This window comes from Pinus tabuliformis, chromosome 6, assembly GCF_031772625.1.
Source record: "Pinus tabuliformis cultivar Carrire ecotype Pingquan chromosome 6, CPIR1, whole genome shotgun sequence".
NCBI lineage: Eukaryota > Viridiplantae > Streptophyta > Pinopsida > Pinales > Pinaceae > Pinus > Pinus tabuliformis.
In genome coordinates this window covers 482,255,693-482,273,919 of record NC_142292.1, presented here as the reverse complement: position 1 = coordinate 482,273,919, position 18,227 = coordinate 482,255,693, and positions in this window count along the sequence as shown.

Sequence of the window (18,227 nt, the reverse complement as noted above, 5' to 3'; positions counted from 1 at the left end):
TCATTAACATTGTTTGGAATGGAGGGTCTGTGTTTTACCTCAGCTGTAAAACAATGATGGGGCTCAAAAGGCAGCTTGCAGGTACTTGCAAAGGTGGCTAAACTATGAGCATGCAGATTGTGGGTTCTAGGAATTTTAGTGATTTGGAATTCAGAGAAAAAGTTTAGTACCTCAGCAACAGCAGACCTATAAGTCCTTAGTCTTTTGTCATTGGTGACAAAATTTCCCTTCACTTGTTGGATAACTAAATCTGAATCACCCATGATTGAAACCCTGGCAGCTTGTAAGAACTTTACTAACTTGAGGCCTAGTAAAAGAGCTTCATATTCCGCCATATTATTAGTACATCTGAAGTTTAATCTATAGGCTCTGCCTTCTGCATGACTATTTTCTTTATTGTGTACCCAAACTCCAGCTCCTGCCCCTAACTTGTTGACTGAGCCATCAAATTCAAGGAACCATAGAATATCTTGTTGTGAAGGAGATTTAACAATCTGTTCATGGGCTGGCAAAGTAAGTTGAAGTTGTGGTTTTTCATCTGGCTTGTATTTTAGGACAGTCTCATCATTTGATTGGGTATGCTTGATATTTAGAACAGCAGCAGTGTCTAGCATTTGATTGACTGTTGTTTCATGGGTGGTAATTCTTTCATTGGAGTCTTCCTCCTGTATGAGTATCTTGGTTTCAACCTCACCTTTTGAGGGAGTTGTGCTGTCATTGAAGAGAATGTATGAGTCTATGTCTGAGTGGACAACATATATGGGAAAGTTTTGAGGCTTTTCTTCACTGCTGACCATGTATTTCATGAGTGTTTCTCTGTACAGTCTTTTTGGTTGCCCAAAAACAGAGATGGTGGCATATGACATGTCTAATTGTAGGGAACCTTGGAGTTTAGCTCCCCATGATCTTGATAACAGCATCCCATACTTAGGTGGAATATCAGCAACTACCACATCCATTAGGATTGTCTTGTTTGGGTATTGAACCAAAGACACACATAAATCTTTTATGAGACCCAGACACTTGACTTGGCTGGAGTCAAAGGAAAACAGGTCCTTGTATGGTCTTGTTATGTCTAGATTCAATCTCTCCATGACTGCTTTTGGCATGAGATTGTGAGAGGCACCTGAGTCAAACATTGCATTATGTAATATTTTATCATGAATATGTAAGCTGACATAGAAAGGTAACACCCCTGTGACTACCGTTTTTCCATCCACTTCTGGGCTGAACAGTAATTCTGGGGTGTCATCCAGCACATTGACATCATCTTTGTTGCTAGTGAGTTGAAGGGACTTCTTGATCTGTAGTTTATAGATGTCATGCTTGGCTAGTTCTGAGAGAGGGATTGCTATCTTTAGTTTGCCAATTTCAGTTTCTAGGTCAAAGGGTTTTTCAGATTGGGTCTTGGGGTTATGGATAACAGTCCTTTCCTTGTTCATTAAATCTTCTTCTTGATTTTTATCTTGACTTTGGGACTTGTCTCTTTTACTCATCTCTTGGGGAGTAACACTTAAATTAGGTTGAGAGGGTGAAGTGGCCACAGGCTGCTGTTTTAAGGACAGTGGTTCAGTGATCTCCTCAATAATCACTTCTTCTGCAGGTGAATTTGTTTTGTCATTAGGTTCTGTGACTATGACTCTTTCAGGCTGCTGATTATCCTTTATCTTTTCAGGCTGGTTTACATTCATAGTTCTGCTCCTCAGCTTGTATTGTTTATGGACCTCATAAACAACAGTGTCATAGCCTTGTTTAAAGTCGAAGGATTCACCTGATTTAGTTTGGAACAGTTTGATTTCATCATCCTCATGATCTTATTGTGTTAAGAAAACTTGACTTTCACCATCTAGACCCATTAAATTAATCTCAGGATCTTCATTGGGCTCTGTTGATGTGGAAGTTTCTGCATAATTTTCTTGGAAAGGGGGTCTTATGTCTTGGTCAGCACTGGCCTTGCCAACATTTGGGTTTTGAGTTCTCCTAAAATTTGGATTCCTAGGAGGGTTGTTTTGTGGTGCTTCCCATGATGATTTTCTCTCAACCGATTCCACTCTATCACCCAATCTTTTCATTCCAGAGAGAATTGCATCCAGCTTTTGATCAAAAGCAGAGGGTTCTTCTTTGAAAACAGTCCTCTTTTCCAATCTTGCTCTGTTTCTTTTGGCAATTAGGTTGGCTTCCACTGTAACAGCAACCCTTTGGGCCTCTGAAAGGGATTGAGGATCTCTTTCTTTCAACTGATAGGCCATGTCAGGGTCAAAACCATCAGGGAATTTGTACAAAGCTAAATCAGGAGGGGGTCTTAAATTTTGTGGGATTGCGTTATATACATTGTTAAATCTTGCACAGTACTCCAAAACAGTCTCTTGGGGACCTCTTTTGATAGTGTCATATTCCCCAAGTATGTGCAGAGGATCCTTCTTCTTCTCCCATCTGCTAGTAAAGGCTTGATAAAGCTCATCAGGAGTTGTGATGGAGTTTGCATTCAGGGATCTAAACCAAGTTCTTACATCCCTAGTTAGGCTTTGAACAAACATCCTCATTCTGACACTGTCATCATCTATTTCATAGGTCTCAAAATGGTCTTGCATCCTCTTAGCATGTTGAACAGCTGTCAGAGGGCCATTGGAGTCAAAATATGAGATTTTGGTTTGGTAATCTTGGGGTAGAGCTGCAGCATTAGCTGGTATTTGCAAAGGTGCATATCTGTTAGCCATATTTACAGGGTTTAGAGGATTAGCAGGGGTAGCTGGGATAATAGGAACAGTGGGTACCACAGGGGTAATAAGCAAGGGTGAACCTAGCGTGTTGGTCAAGGGGATATGGGCAGTGGATGAAGATGTGAGAGGAGGACTTTGAGATGTGGATGGTGAACTAGGGGAACTAGGGGTAGACCGGAAAAGGACCTTGCATGGAGTAGAGATAAGGCTGGGATGATCTGAATCTGAGGTTAAATCAGCAGGCTGCTCCTGCCTTTGCTGCCTCCTAATGTTTCTAGGGATGGTATTTGGATTATCAACAATGATGGGTGGATTAGGGTCAGGATTTTCCCTAGTATGCCGTGGATTTTTCTTGGGAGCCAGCTTCTAACTGTTTTTTAGGATTTTATAGGAAGTTTTTATATCTGCAAGGACTGGATAAAGATTTTGGAATGGCTATATATATTCCAAAACTGAGATGAAGACTCACTGAAAAAAGCTCTTCCCTAAAGCTGTCAATGTGATACAGAAACAATTTTGAAGGCCTCCTGACTAATTTCAGGCTTGATTTGCAGCTTTGAGAGATGTATAGAAATTGGAAAATCCTAAGAAGTCCCCAGTGGAGTCGCCAATTATGTTAACACCCAGGTTGTTCCCTATGACTCCCAAGGGAATACGGCCGGGGTAACCACTAACCAATCTTTGGATCACAGCTCCTAGCCAAACTGTAATCAGAGAGGGCTCTCTCTTTATGATTTGTCTCTGTTTTGATGGTGTTTTTAGGCTAGCTATTATGCTCAGGTTTTGTTTTTTGTTTTGGTTGAAGGATTTCTTTCAGGGCTTAAGATGCAGTGTTCAGAGAATAGTATATCATTGGGCAATGGAGTCTAGAGCTATGAAATGCTTTGAAATGCAGGAGTGGTGATGTTCAGACTGCAGGGCCTATTGTGTATCTCAGACAAACAAATTTAAACTTAAGTGGTGAAGCATGGTCAGCCAACAGAAAGCAATTAAGAATTCTCTATTGAACTGGTGATGTGAAAGTGAAACATGTTGCACAGGAGCAAACTTGAATTCCTGAAACAAAGATCACTGTGAAAGATATATTCTGAAAGTGCAGCAATTAAGAATTACACTTATCAAGATTATAGCTGAAGAAAACATTCATTAACAACACAGATTGAACTCAGGGTATTGACATGAATAAGTCCTGAAGGTTATTCTTTTTATTTGTTGTCAAACACTTAGAAATTAGAAACATATATGGATTTTAATAGATCGAAAATACGTAACAAAGAGAGTTACAGAAACTTATTGTATTGTGAAATACACAGGAATCCAGCAGTTTTCAACAGACACCAGAACACATTCAACACTTCAGAAATCTGAGAAATCCCATCACTTTCTTTATTAAACTCTGAAAGGATTACAGCATAAGAACTTCTTTAGGAGGAATCAACAACAACCCTGCAAGCTTATGCGAGGGGCAAATATATACAAAATGTATTACAAAATATCTGAGTGCTAAGTTATCTCAGAATTGAATATCTTCACCAACTTTTCAAGATATTTAGATCAGAAAGTTATTACATCATTGAATACAAATAAATGCATCTTTATGCTTGTCAGAAGATATTTTGGCCTTTGGAGGCCACTGAGTCGGTTGGAGTGATCTGCATAAATGCTGTGAAATGCGCTTTGGAGCTGCTCTGCCGTAGCTTCTCGGCCTGGACACCTGTAGCTTCCTACTTTTGCTTCGTTGGCCGAAATTTCTGCTGAGTTGGCTCAGCTTTAATCTTTAATGCATGCTGATTTTATTAAACTGTGCTGTGCATGACAATTCATATTTTTATGAACAAAATTTGGTGAATGGCTCATTGTTTACAAAATCATTTGTATTGCCTTGGTCCACCAGTCCTGTGTAGGTAATTGATGCCTGAGGATTGCATCCATAGTGTTGTTGGGAAAAGTATCCAATACGAAATGACCCTATCCCACTCTAAGGGTGATAGTACCTCAGCAACAACTGAATGCAAAGCTACTCAAGATTACTTCTTTATGAGATGTAAGAGAGAGGAGAAAGGGATCCACTAACCGTTGTCTTCCGCTAATGGTTGATCCAATCTTCCCTCTTTGCTGCTTGCTCCCAGCTCCTTGCTCTTTCACTGGCCCAGCTACACAAAGATCCTACAAAAGCACAAGAAAGGGAAACTACAAGAAGCATACATCCATAATTGATTCAAGGATTAGAATAAATCAAATATACAAGCATCAATACACCATTAAGATACATGCATATAGAAGAACCTCAAATGCTTTATTAATGGAAGAAGTAAAGTTCTGAGAGTGTTACAACCATAAGAGGCCCAATCCAGCAACACCTCCCAACAGAAAGAAATCTCCTCTTCACCTCCTTCAAAGCAATCACCCAATAGTTCTATGCACAAACCAACAACACTTCCTTACATTCACAAAATTCCAGCCTCCATAGACCTCATGAGAGAGCTCTATATATAGGAGATTTGGAGAAAGGATGAGTCAGCTTGAGGTTGGCATGAAGCTGACTAGTGTCCTCTCCCACTTCAGTTATACTTCAGTTCTTGAGTCCACTTGGAGTTTCTTGCTTCCACTTGGAGATCTAGATCCTCTTACTCATCACAAGGCGAATTCCCTGATCCAAGTGTCATTTTGGAAGCTTCCTGGGCATTTGACACCTTGCAGAATGACTGTGCCACTTGGCCAATCTCGCCCAGCGCAGGTAGCCTTCATTAGAGTTGACATTCAGCGCAGGTACAGAGTGGAGCAGTTGACATTCAGCGCAGATGCTCAGTGGAGCAGTTGACATGATCCAGAATTAGCTTGTTTTTGAGTGTTTTCAGGTGGAGAACTGATTTTTAGTGCTGTGGTTTGCTGACCTTGTTCCTCTAGGGGTAGGAACAACATGTTTAGGGACTTTGGATCCCTCAGATTATCGACATTTCATGCTTCATGCTGTAAGGCACAAAAATGTCTATAACAGTTGCCCCCTAAAGTATGAGGTCGTTTATCGGGTGAAATGCTTTATCAGGAGGATCCGAAGTTCATTCAATCGCTGAGAGGTGCCCTGTAATAAATACAATACAATACATTATTTTTTCATTCTGCTTTCATGATCTAGCTGAGGCGGGCATTCCCATGCTCAGCTTTATAAATTCATTTTGGTACATAGAACAGACGATCGTCTGATGGTAGACTGATAATTCTCTGCTGAAATTATCATCCTTTGAGTAGGATGATCATCTGCTGCAATGATGTACATATCAAATGTCTTTACATTTCCTGAATATATATCGCAGCCCGGATGGATGAAACTAGATCCGGGGTCTTCAAACTCGTTCGATCTTCACTCTAAGTACAAGTCGATCCATGTGAGAATTACGCTGAAGTTGAACATGGAAAGACATCGCTTGATTACCGGTCGATAATGTAAACCGTTAACAAGCGCGAGAGGAATCACCAATAATGACAATGACCCTCAAGGTACTGCAGTACAATTCACGTGGTGTGAATAAAGGACTTGGCGTCGAACACCACGCAAAATCTTCTGGTCGAAGGTCATTGATGTATACCCGTCGCCAGAAGTGAGAAACTTGCCATTGGGGCATGCAAGCTTCAAAGTAATGAGGGGGTTGTTCCTAGATCAACTTCTTGGATAATGAGCTGAAGTCGACAAGAAGCGATCCGTCAAAGGAGGGCCTTAATGAATCCCACATCAGTGACACGGAACGGAGCTAATGATTTTAGTGGAGATGAAAACAGTCTGTGAAATATGATTCAGGGTGGCGATCATGGGTGGATGAAGGATAATGTATGGCAGTGGATGGGACAGGGTTGACTCTTTCTGAACAACATCTCTTGAACATATAACGACACTGATGTGATGGATCGGTAGCATTACCCCAAATGTGGATGGTTTGGCGAGGACCATGGTGATGAGACCGGTGAATGAAAACAACCCAACCCGATGTGATACGGAGGACAAAGTGTCATGTTCAAGAGTGACTTGCTACCATTAAAGCTTTGAGGTTCTCCCAATTTTTCCCCAGTCATTTCTGACCAGTACCTCTTTATTTTTGTCAAGCTTGAGGAGGATAACATATGCTTGTTCTATAACCTTCCATTCGGGCAAGCCCATCGCTATGTTTTAACGAGCCTAGCGATAGGGAAACTCGTTCTCGTCTAAAGACAAGTTTGTCGCTATTTAATCATTTTAACGAGTCTAACGACAAGGAAAACTTGGTCCTTTTCATTTTTAGAGAGTCTGAAAAGGTACAGAAAGTTAACTCCAAAATTCCTTTTTCGTCATCTAATCCCTTAAGTCCGAAAAAGTATAAAACAATACAGAAGGGATGAGTTTTCGATAACTTTAACGAGCCGAATAAAACAAGCGCTCGGCCTTTTTGTGCAATAATCCCTCAGGTCCAAAAAGATTAAAATCTAGAGGAGGGATAGCTCTTCCGGTCATTTTAACGAGCTGGAAGGCCAAAACTCGGCAAACTTTTCATATTTTACGAGTCAGAAGAAAAGAGCTCAAAGAAGACTCGTATTTTGAGGAACGAGTGATAAACAGGGATAGCAGCAGATTCCAGGTACAGGTTGGAATTTTCCAATCACGGCAGTGTCACAAGGATGGCTAGGTGAAATCACTCTTCGTAGCTGTTCCTCAAAATAGGTAAACAATCAAGTGGAGGTGAATGATCGGCCAAATGAAAAGTGGAGGTGACGGTGCAAACACGACCAAGGCTTTTATGGCTGATGAATTTACGGTCTCAAATGGTTATTTACCGGTTCATTTTTTCCGGATGAGCTTGAACTCTGGAGGGAAGCTTGCTCACAGGTGCATTTATTTTTTAACGAGCATGAACTCTTGCTAAAACTGCTCAATTGTGCGTTTATTTTTTAACGAGAATGAACTTTGCTAAAACTGCTCGTGATAAGTTTGCATGCCCCCAGCACAATAACACAAATCGAGGTGCATGCCCCCCAAGCTTCATTGCATTCCACTCGGTGGTTGGAATGAAGGTTTACCTTTGAGATTTGAAGAGGGGATTTGTTTCATTTTTTAATGAGGTTGACACAGTAAAAGAACTATCCTCATGACTCCTTGTTTCATTTTTTAACGAGGTTGACACGAGATAAGAACCGTCCTCGGAGCCCACTGTATTTACAGTATTTCTATTAGGGCGATGATCCATGCCGACAAAATATTTAGGAATCTTCCGAATCCATTAGATACAGAAGATTTCATTTTGTAGGTTTCCACTGTGGCCACTCCCGCTAGATTACTTGGAGGCGGTAGGGCGAAAATACCCATTAAGGCAGGGTCTTTTAGGAGGCCTACCCCAATATTTTGAAGCGAATGATCGCTTCCATGGATCATTGGAATGCTTCCCATAACTTGTGAACTGTCGGGGAGGAAAGTTTGTTGGTCGAAGACTGTAATTCTTCCTTGAAAGGGAAATGCAATCTTCCTGAAGTAGTTCGACACAACTGCGGCCATGGCATATATCCAGGGCCTTCCCAGTAGGATGTTGTAATCGAGGTTTCCATCAATTACTTCAACATCAATTCCTACTATTTTGCCCCCCAGTTCAACTTGCAAGTTACTTAAAATCCCATATGGAGTGTATGATCGTCCATCAAATGATTTTAACGTAGTTGATGATTTCGACAAGGGTGGTGAGCCTAAATTCTTCCAGCAACTCATCGACATAATACATGTGGATGCCCCCTCATCAATAATTGTTCGATGAACAGTTTTGTTGAGGGCTTTCACTTGAATAAGGAAAGCTAGTTGAGCTGGTAATTGAGGGTCATATCCTTTATGATCAAAGGCCACAAGATTGGAATCCATTGGGCCAATCCCACCTATTGCTGATAATAAAGCTTGCTCTTGGGAGAGGCAATTTTGCGGTACCTCAAGTGTCGACATAGCGGACGGTGATTGGGCCAGGTCCTCTATCTATGCTATTTTCGCACAAGGATTAAATGTCGATTTGTGTACTGCTCCCTTTTGCGACTTTATCATTGGCTTAGGAACGATGGGTGGCACAACTTTGGTCAAAGTTGTCGTCGAACTACTAGGTTGTTCATTAGCCTTGTTATTCGACAGCCGTGTATTCCCGTAATCTTTATTCCTTGTCAAAGCATCATTTTGCTGCTTCGAGACAGACAACATAAGCACTTGGGATCGGGAAGCATTTTGATTAGCAACCAGATTTTGACCTGGATTAGGAAACGGATCAGTCAATACTGCTGGGGTTTTTGAACTCTTGAAGAGTTTCTTAACTTCAGCTATATGTGGACAATCTTTCGTCCAATGATCCTCATCGCATATATGACACCCTGCCGGGGGTTTCCTTTTTCTCCCTGTCTTTTTCTTCTTGCCCCCTGGTTGCTTCAGTTGTTTGCCCTTGTCGGTCGACATGGTATTTACTTCCGAGGCAAGAAGTTCTTCATTTGCATTTTGACTAGAAATTTTGTGCTTTCCAATCACGCCATCACCGGTGTGAGTGTCATTGTTTGATTTAGGAGGAGGAGGAATTGAGAATTCCGGTCTAGGGGCGTCAGGTATTTTGTCATAGAGCGTGCCAGACTGAGTATAGACCAAGTCTAGATATTGCGCACGAGCGATAACTTGCTCTTCCGTTACGACTCCTCCCTTTGCCACATCTTCCGTTATAGCGGGAAGTAACGACTTGATAAACCATTCAGCTAATAGCTGATCAGGAACGTACGTTTTTACCATCCTCCGACGACGTCGCCACTCATGTATATGATCAGATATGTGGGTGGCGGTCGTCTGTTTGAAGTTGGTAAGAAGTTCTGTTCCCGTTTCATACCTTATCGGTAATTGAAAATGGGTTAAAAAGGTTGTGGCTAAGGTACTGAAGTTGTCGAACGAAGCTCTAGGCAATTCAATGTACCATTTTGCCGCTGGACCCGTTAACGTCCTCTGAAAGAGGCGAAGTCTTATCGAATCATCATTTAGGGTGTTTGATGAACACCATAGATGGAATGTCATCACATGATTCGACGGGTCTTCACCTGGATTTCCATTGAATTTAGGAATGTCCGATGGAAGTTTATGCGGAATCGCTGGCCACCAAGGGGCATAAGCAATTGGATCATTCGTCAGCCGGTTTAGATCTGGCAATTCTAGAGTTGCTACAAAGGGCAACTGTTGATTCAGGTTAGGCGGAGCATACCCAGGATAAGATGGAATCGCCTGAGCATTGGGTCTTTGCATACCAGCATAATGTATTTGATGCTGGCAACTTTGACAAGTTTGATGGGCATAACCGTTATTATACGGTTGCCCATTACTTACAAAGACTTGTTGCTCGGGTCCTTGATATGATTGCTGGAATTGCGGTTGTTGGGTGTTTGATTGTTCCGTTTAAAATAAATTGTTAACGATGCTTTAGACACAACTTGCTTTTTCAGTTTTAAAGAGTCGAGAAAAAGCTAAAGATGACTCTAGTCTCCTTCGATGTTTTAACGAGCCCGAAGTGACAAATGCTCGGATGGACATTTTCAGTTATAGAGTTTGAAAAAGGCCAAAAGAAACTACTCTGGAGATCTAGGCAGAGGGTGTGCCAAACTTTTCGCAAAACCACAGAATACGTTTTACGGTACGAGTGGTCGATCTTCGTGAATGCTGTGTTCACTGCATTGCGATCAGTAGGGCGGCCGACACGGCTTCCTATGGATAAAGGATTTGTTCCTATAGGGGTCTCCCAATATATACGTGACGGTACGTGGGAGCACAAGTCCGTATTAGTGCCACCGACTCTCAGGAGGAATCACCCACCTTCGTCGAGATCGACAGTCACTACGTTTAATGACGCTGGAACACGTCTCTAGCTTAGATCTCTATGTGTTTGCGTTATGTTTCAAAGCATTTTTATGTAAATTCAATTTATTTTAAGGTTGATCTTGTTTAGCAATTTGCCTTTATGGATCACCACGATATGTATAGTAACACTGCTAAGTGCAGTCTAAGATGATAAGCAAGCTTTTCAATCTTTCAACTTTGAAAATCTTAACTACTGAGGGAAAAGAAAGACATCATCTTTTCACACAGATCATAGAGCACACACTAATGCACTTTTTCCCTAAATCAACATACAAACTTATATGCAAAATGCAAAAATGCAAGTATTTCTTTTCCTTTTCTTAATGTTTGTGCGACACAAAAAGAAAGCTGTTGTATAACTTTGAATTCAATTTCAAGTGAAAGAAAACAAGTTCGTCAAAAATCAAAAGACACCTTAAGATTTACTTGTTTCGACACTAGAAATATATAAACTCAAACCAAATGACGAAAGCAAAAGCTCAATCAGCTATGAACAGCAAACAAACTAACTCTTATGATCAAAACGACACTTTATCACAGGTCTAGATCTAAGAGGTCACAGCAAGACTAGTTCACTTTCGTTATGGGAAACTGTAAATGATATAAGAAATACACAAAGAACAAACACAGTTTCTTTATACAACCGAGGCGGAATAGTGGCAAGGAAAGTTGGTTTCAGATAGGCACATTGACTGGTAACAGGCAGCAAAACAAGAGTGAAAACAGGGCAAGAAACAGCAGGAAACCCCAGTAGCACAAGGCAAGACTGGTCCAGCGCAGTTGGGACACTGTCTGTTTGACCTTCAGCGCAGGTAGCCCCTTCGGGAACTGCGCTGAAATGCAGACAGCCTTTGTACAGCCTGCACTGAAGAATGAAACTTTCGTTTCTCTTGGTTTCCGGGTCACAGATTGCTCAAAAATTCACAGTTTTTGCTCAAATCAGAAGCTATCAGTCAAGGAGACACTAAGGGATAACAAGGAGGATGAAAAGCTATCACTAAGAGCTTATTAGAGTCCTTGTGGATCAGCTCTTCAAATCATAAACTTGCCTAGAAACTGAGCTAGAGTAGCTGCCCTCTACTTTGCATTTGAAAGATTCAAACACAGTTCGATTCAGTACTCCCTTTGTTTATGAAATGAATAGCAAAAACACAAACAACCAACAAGATACGATCCCCAGCGGAGTCGCCAATTTGTTGTTGGGAAAAGTATCCAATACGGAATGACCCTATCCCACTCTAAGGGTGATAGTACCTCAGCAACAACTGAATGCAAAGCTACTCAAGATTACTTCTTTATGAGATGTAAGAGAGAGGAGAAAGGGATCCACTAACCGTTGTCTTCCGCTAATGGTTGATCCAATCTTCCCTCTTTGCTGCTTGCTCCCAGCTCCTTGCTCTTTCACTGGCCCAGCTACACAAAGATCCTGCAAAAGCACAAGAAAGGGAAACTACAAGAAGCATACATCCATAATTGATTCAAGGATTAGAATAAATCAAATATACAAGCATCAATACACCATTAAGATACATGCATATAGAAGAACCTCAAATGCTTTATTAATGGAAGAAGTAAAGTTCTGAGAGTGTTACAACCATAAGAGGCCCAATCCAGCAACACCTCCCAGCAGAAAGAAATCTCCTCTTCACCTCCTTCAAAGCAATCACCCAATAGTTCTATGCACAAACCAACAACACTTCCTTACATTCACAAAATTCCAGCCTCCATAGACCTCATGAGAGAGCTCTATATATAGGAGATTTGGAGAAAGGATGAGTCAGCTTGAGGTTGGCATGAAGCTGACTAGTGTCCTCTCCCACTTCAGTTATACTTCAGTTCTTGAGTCCACTTGGAGTTTCTTGCTTCCACTTGGAGATCTAGATCCTCTTACTCATCACAAGGTGAATTCCCTGATCCAAGTGTCATTTTGGAAGCTTCCTGGGCATTTGACACCTTGCAGAATGACTGTGCCACTTGGCCAATCTCGCCCAGCGCAGGTAGCCTTCATTAGAGTTGACATTCAGCGCAGGTACAGAGTGGAGCAGTTGACATTCAGCGCAGATGCTCAGTGGAGCAGTTGACATGATCCAGAATTAGCTTGTTTTTGAGTGTTTTCAGGTGGAGAACTGATTTTTAGTGCTGTGGTTTGCTGACCTTATTCCTCTAGGGGTAGGAACAACATGTTTAGGGACTTTGGATCCCTCAGATTATCGACATTTCATGCTTCATTCTGTAAGGAACAAAAATGTCTATAACACATAGTCTCCTCCGCCTCTGTATACTTATAAAAATTTGGAGCTACTGCAAACAAGTGTTCGATTTCATTCATTATAAAAAATAAACTTTCCACTTTGTTGTAGAGAGTCTGTCCTGTAGCTGGCCCTGTTTCTTCTGAGGTGCTGGGCTTCTCATTGATTTGACTTGTGGCAAATGCATTCACCCTTTTGGCATACTGTTCATGTGTGAATAGTGTCCCTGAGCTGTTCAGTAAGCTAGGAAGCCCTCTATTTTGTAGCACCTGAAACTTCTCCATGAACCTGTTCACCTCAGTCTGCATGTCTTGGGTTCTTATCTCTAATGTCTGCACTAGATTTCTCAGAGTAAGAACCCTCTTGATCAATTGAATGGTCTCAGTCTTGTTGGGAATTCCCATGGTAGCTAACTGAGAACTTGTCTTATGATTAAGCACATTAATCATTCTGGTGGCAACTTCAGGCATATTGCTCAGGGCATTCCTTGATCTGTGAATCTCAGCCTGTGCCTTTGGAATGAGCTCTAGCTGCTCATGGATGGTTTCAATATACGACCATTGGTCAGTAATAGACTGGCCAATATTAGCCCACATCACTGTTCTAAGCTCAGCCACAATTTTATCTAATTTGAGCTCATTTTCCAGCTCTTTGATCTTATCTTTGAGGGCTTTTACTTCCCTGCCCTTTTCTGCCACAGCCTGCTTTGATTTGTCATATCTATCATTGACTTTGGCCAATTTCTCCCTGGTCTCATTTAATTCTGTCATTTGAGCTTCCAGGGCTTGAATCTCAGTCCTTAGCTTTTGCATATCCAGGCTTTGGGCCTGTTCTGTTGTTGGTGGTGCTGAAGTAGAAGGTGCTGCTTGATCAGTCTGCTGAGGAGGAGGAGTAGTAATGGGAGCAATTTCCTCAAGATTAATGATTTGAGGAGGAGGCTGAGAGGTCTGGCCTTCTTCTCTTTGTTTCAAGGTTGCCTGTAATGCTACCTGTGCAGCCTCTGATTCTCCCAGCTTTTCTTGTGTCTGGATAAGCTGCTTATAGAGAGTCACCAGCAGGGCTGTGGCATCTTTATCATGCCTTTGTTGAGCTACTTCATCTGTTTGAGGGTGAATCGTGGCTGGGAGTTTGATCTTCCTTCTTAGAGCTGCCATATCAGCATCCCTTAATTTCAATATTTCCTATATTCCCTTGATATCTTTGGGATCATGCCCAATCTCAATAATTATATCCTCTAAGGACCTTATTCTGTTGTCCTTTGCCTAGGATGACGCTCTCTCCAACTCTAGCTGAGAGGCTGTATTGTTAAGGCTACTTTGTAGCCTGTAGTTGTCCAATGTTTGGTCTGCCAGGGAAGCATAGACCATCTCACCTGTCTGCTTGTGCAATTCAATTTTATCCATTGGGTGAATGTCCTTGGCAAGGACCTCAAGATTGGTCCTTATATAATCTGCATGAGATTGGGGCTGCAATGTAGTTGGCATGAAGTGGCTCATGATCATCTTGCCCTCACTAACATCAAATGCAGACATTAAGCGCTGCTGGTTGGTGGGAGCCATTTTCAACAGATGGTTATATAGCTGTATTTTTATTGGCTCACTCCTCTTCTTAATTTCAATGAACTGTTGCTTAATGCTCAGTTCTCCCTCTCTCTGCTGGCTAGAGGAGCTGACTTCTCTTCCTATTGTTCTGTCTTGTTCCTGCTGAAAGGAACTGGCGGATGCTTCTCTGCTTGGTGGGTCCATGCCTAATGACTGTCTTATTGTCATATCCTCCTCAAAAAAATCATTCAATCTTTGCCTTTTTTCTCCCTGATTTATAGAAGATGTTAGGGGAGTCTCTCTGTCTCTTTTTCTGCTTACATCCTCCTTTTGTGGAGTTTGGAGGATTGATGCATCAACTGATGTTTCTTGCCTTGGAGGCACAGTTTGCTGTGGTTGTTTCTCAGTGGATTTTGGGGCTTCCACTGTTTATTCTGGCTGCATAGGCTGTTCCTGCCTTTTTTCTTCCTGTTGTTGCTGTTCTTCTTGCTGCTGCTCCATCTCTTTATCTGTTTGTTCTTGAGTCATAGGAGGTAGCTGTTCCTCCTCCACATGCTTTTCTTTGTCTTTGCTGGATGCTTGCTGAGTTTTCATGGCCGCTTGCTGATGTGTTGTTGAAGATGAGGCAACTTCTCCAAGTTGCCTTTGGTATGAGAAAGAGACCTGTCCACAAGTTTCCAAGTCAGCCTCCTTTTGTAGATTTCTAGCTTCATTCTCTAGCATCTGCTCTTTAGTAATTGGCTCTTCTAGAGTGCCTTCTTTCCAGCTCAAGGCATTAGCATACTTCTCAATATGAGGCAACTTCACATGTGCATATGTGCCTAATTTGTGTTTTATTCTCCTGAGGGAAATAAAGTGATTACGGTCATAGGGTAACCATCTAAAGCTGGTTTGAAATCTGAGGCCCTCTAGGATTCTATCTGCCTCCCTCCATCCCTCTTCTCTTTTGTTATATAAGAAAGGACCTAGCTGGCTCCTTACCTTCAGTTGCACTTTCTTGTTTTTACTTTGGAAATGGATGTAGTCAGCATTTGCAAACTGTCTGAAGTATTCTAGGGCAAAGAGCCTCATGGGGACATACCTTGGAAGCCTAAAAGGGTCCAATTCACAGCCATAAATTCTGATTACTGTGTGGTGTTGGTAGAAGTACCAATCACCAATGCTGTAGGCTTTAGAGAGGTGGAGGACTCTTTGCATCTCATCAGTTAGCCTTGGAGGAGGTACACCATATAGCAAGGTCATTGCTGGGTAAATGAACAAGTCTATGAACTCACAGTATGTGTATGGTGAGAGAGAAGCACAATGAAAAACTGAAGACCAAAAGACAACTGATCTTGGAATTCCCTGGGAATTTAGTTTCTTGAGGGGAACAGGGAAGCTGTCTGGTTGATAGAACAAGAACAGATGGTAGATGTATGAGGTGAATCTGAACACTCTTTCCCTTGGTAGATTCATTAGCTGCTCATGAATCTTTTCTGCAATATAGGTAGCATAGTCATAGTGTACAGCAGGAGGCATTCCCGGGGAAAATATGGACACCATTGCCATTATGGTGTCATCAACATCTTCAATTCCTTTATACCCCAAGACATAACTGATCAAGTCCACTAGCATTCTGCCCAATTCATTCAGGTACTCATATCCAATAGGAGGAGTTCTTACAGTTTCAGAACCTGAATCTACAAACAACTGGTTGATCTTGACAATCTGGGCATGTGACAAATTAGTTCCCTTCTTTACTAAATCTAGCATGGACAGGGATGTCAATGGTCTTGCAGTGTGGAAGTGGAGCATCTCATTAATGGTTTCTGGAGTGATGTAGAACAACATTGAACCTGTAGGAGTAAGAACAGATCTTTGGCAAGGATCATAGCATTCCTGGCACTTGTTGATCAAGTCTGGAAGGGGATTGACTTGAGGGAGGTTGTAAATGGGCAAATTTGAATCCCAAATCCCTAAAATATCAGCCCCACTAAGGTGCTGGGCTTTTATTTGATTGATCATATGAATATTATACTTGGAGCCCATTGGAAACCAATCTAACATTTGATAATCCAAGTCCCCCAGGGGTTTCCAATTTATCTCTTTTTGAGGGGCATTCAGAGGGCTGGATGTTTAGAGCTATTGGTGTCTCCATGGCTACTGAGGCTCTTGATTTGTATGTCAACCGGTTCCACTTGAACAGAATGACACAGAGGAATGTTTCTTTGCAAGGGAGGTGAAATATAAGAGACAAAAGGCAAATTGAGTAAAACAGCAATTGAAATACTGTTTAAAGGACTGATAAAACAGTAGCAGGACTGAGCAAAGTGTTTTCTGTGGTGAATTTGGTCAGTTAAGGTTCCTAGTTCACGACTGCGCGAACTAGCTGTGAATTTCAACTCAATTTGTCAAATGCGGCCCTGGAGGAGTTTAATGGCTTCACTGGCTGGATATAAGTGCAGGTCACTGTGTGTTTAGCGGTGAAAACAGAGTTTTACAGTCTGTTACCTGTTTATTTACGGAATTATGGATAAAACCAGGCTTATGGGATGATTTTGAAGAATACCTGGTGAATTCGTCGGCAAGAGTTGCGAATGCAGGTGCAATGGAGGCTCTGGCGGTCTCGGAATCGACTTTAGCAGGCTGGTGCTGGTTTGGACGTGAGCAGCATGCAAAAATAGCAGTAGTGTCTTTTGCCAAAAGTGGAAAAAACATGAGATTTTGGCCTAAAAATGGATTTTTGGCAATATTGGCGCGTTTTTGGGATGACGTCAGCGTGACGTCATTGGGTGGGGTCGGAGTCGGATGACGTCAGCATGACGTCACCGGGTGATGTGGCAGGTCCTGGTTGGTCCACGGATGTGCTGAAGTGGCGGACATGTCAGCGAAGGGACGGACGAATGAGGTGATGCGACGGCGGGGTGGCAGCGACGTGGCTCTGACGTGGGCATGACATGGGACCAGCAAAACCAGGTGGTAAGTGAAAGAGCGGTAACGGTTTTCTCGGACCGCTTACAATACGGCCCCGGTTTTGTCAGAGGCCGACCCGAGAAGCTGTGAGGGCGACGCGTGGCGGAGGCCTGACGTCACCCTCTGACAGTTTCTCGGGTGCTAAACATCGGACCTCGGGCCAAACCCGATATGGATAATAGCCGTCCGATCAATGTTGCCCGATCGAACGGTTGACGGGTTGACGATGTGATCGATCGATACAGACGCGGGCGGGGGATTAAATATTATATGTTTTGGATTTTGCCCCCGGCGGAAAACATTAGGATATGGTGTTTTGTAAAGCTTTTCAATGTATTTTGAAAAATCAAACATATGCGCCGAAACTTTGGATAAGTGCCAAAAGGTGGGTTTTTGGGTTATTTCACAATTTCAAAGGGGGTTGTGGGTAGGAGGGGTTTTTTGCAAGGTTTTTTGGGGATTTTTTGGGTTTTTCTGAGCAGAGGGAAGGTGAGAGCTTAGGGGAAAGGTTGTTGCTCATAACCAGAGGTTAGAGCAGCCCCAGAACAGGGTTGACCACAATCCCAGGTGGACTAAAGTCTCCCTTTAGACAGACATATTTAGCTATAATGCTAAAAGGAGGATATTTATAGAATGCTTGGGGGTTTATACACCATGGTGTTAATAATACTAGGGAAAGGGGTAACATAAGGGAATTACGTATTAGAGTTAGGGGTTAATGTGGATGAAAGAGTGAATGAGGGGGAAATCACTAAGTTTATTTGAAACTTACTTAGTTTAGGGTGTAGATCAAAATGAAAAGAATTTTAGACAAGAAATGTGGCTTCTAAAAAGATTAAGAACCACCATGAAACCATAATCTCTTCCATGAATCTCAACTGATGAGGGA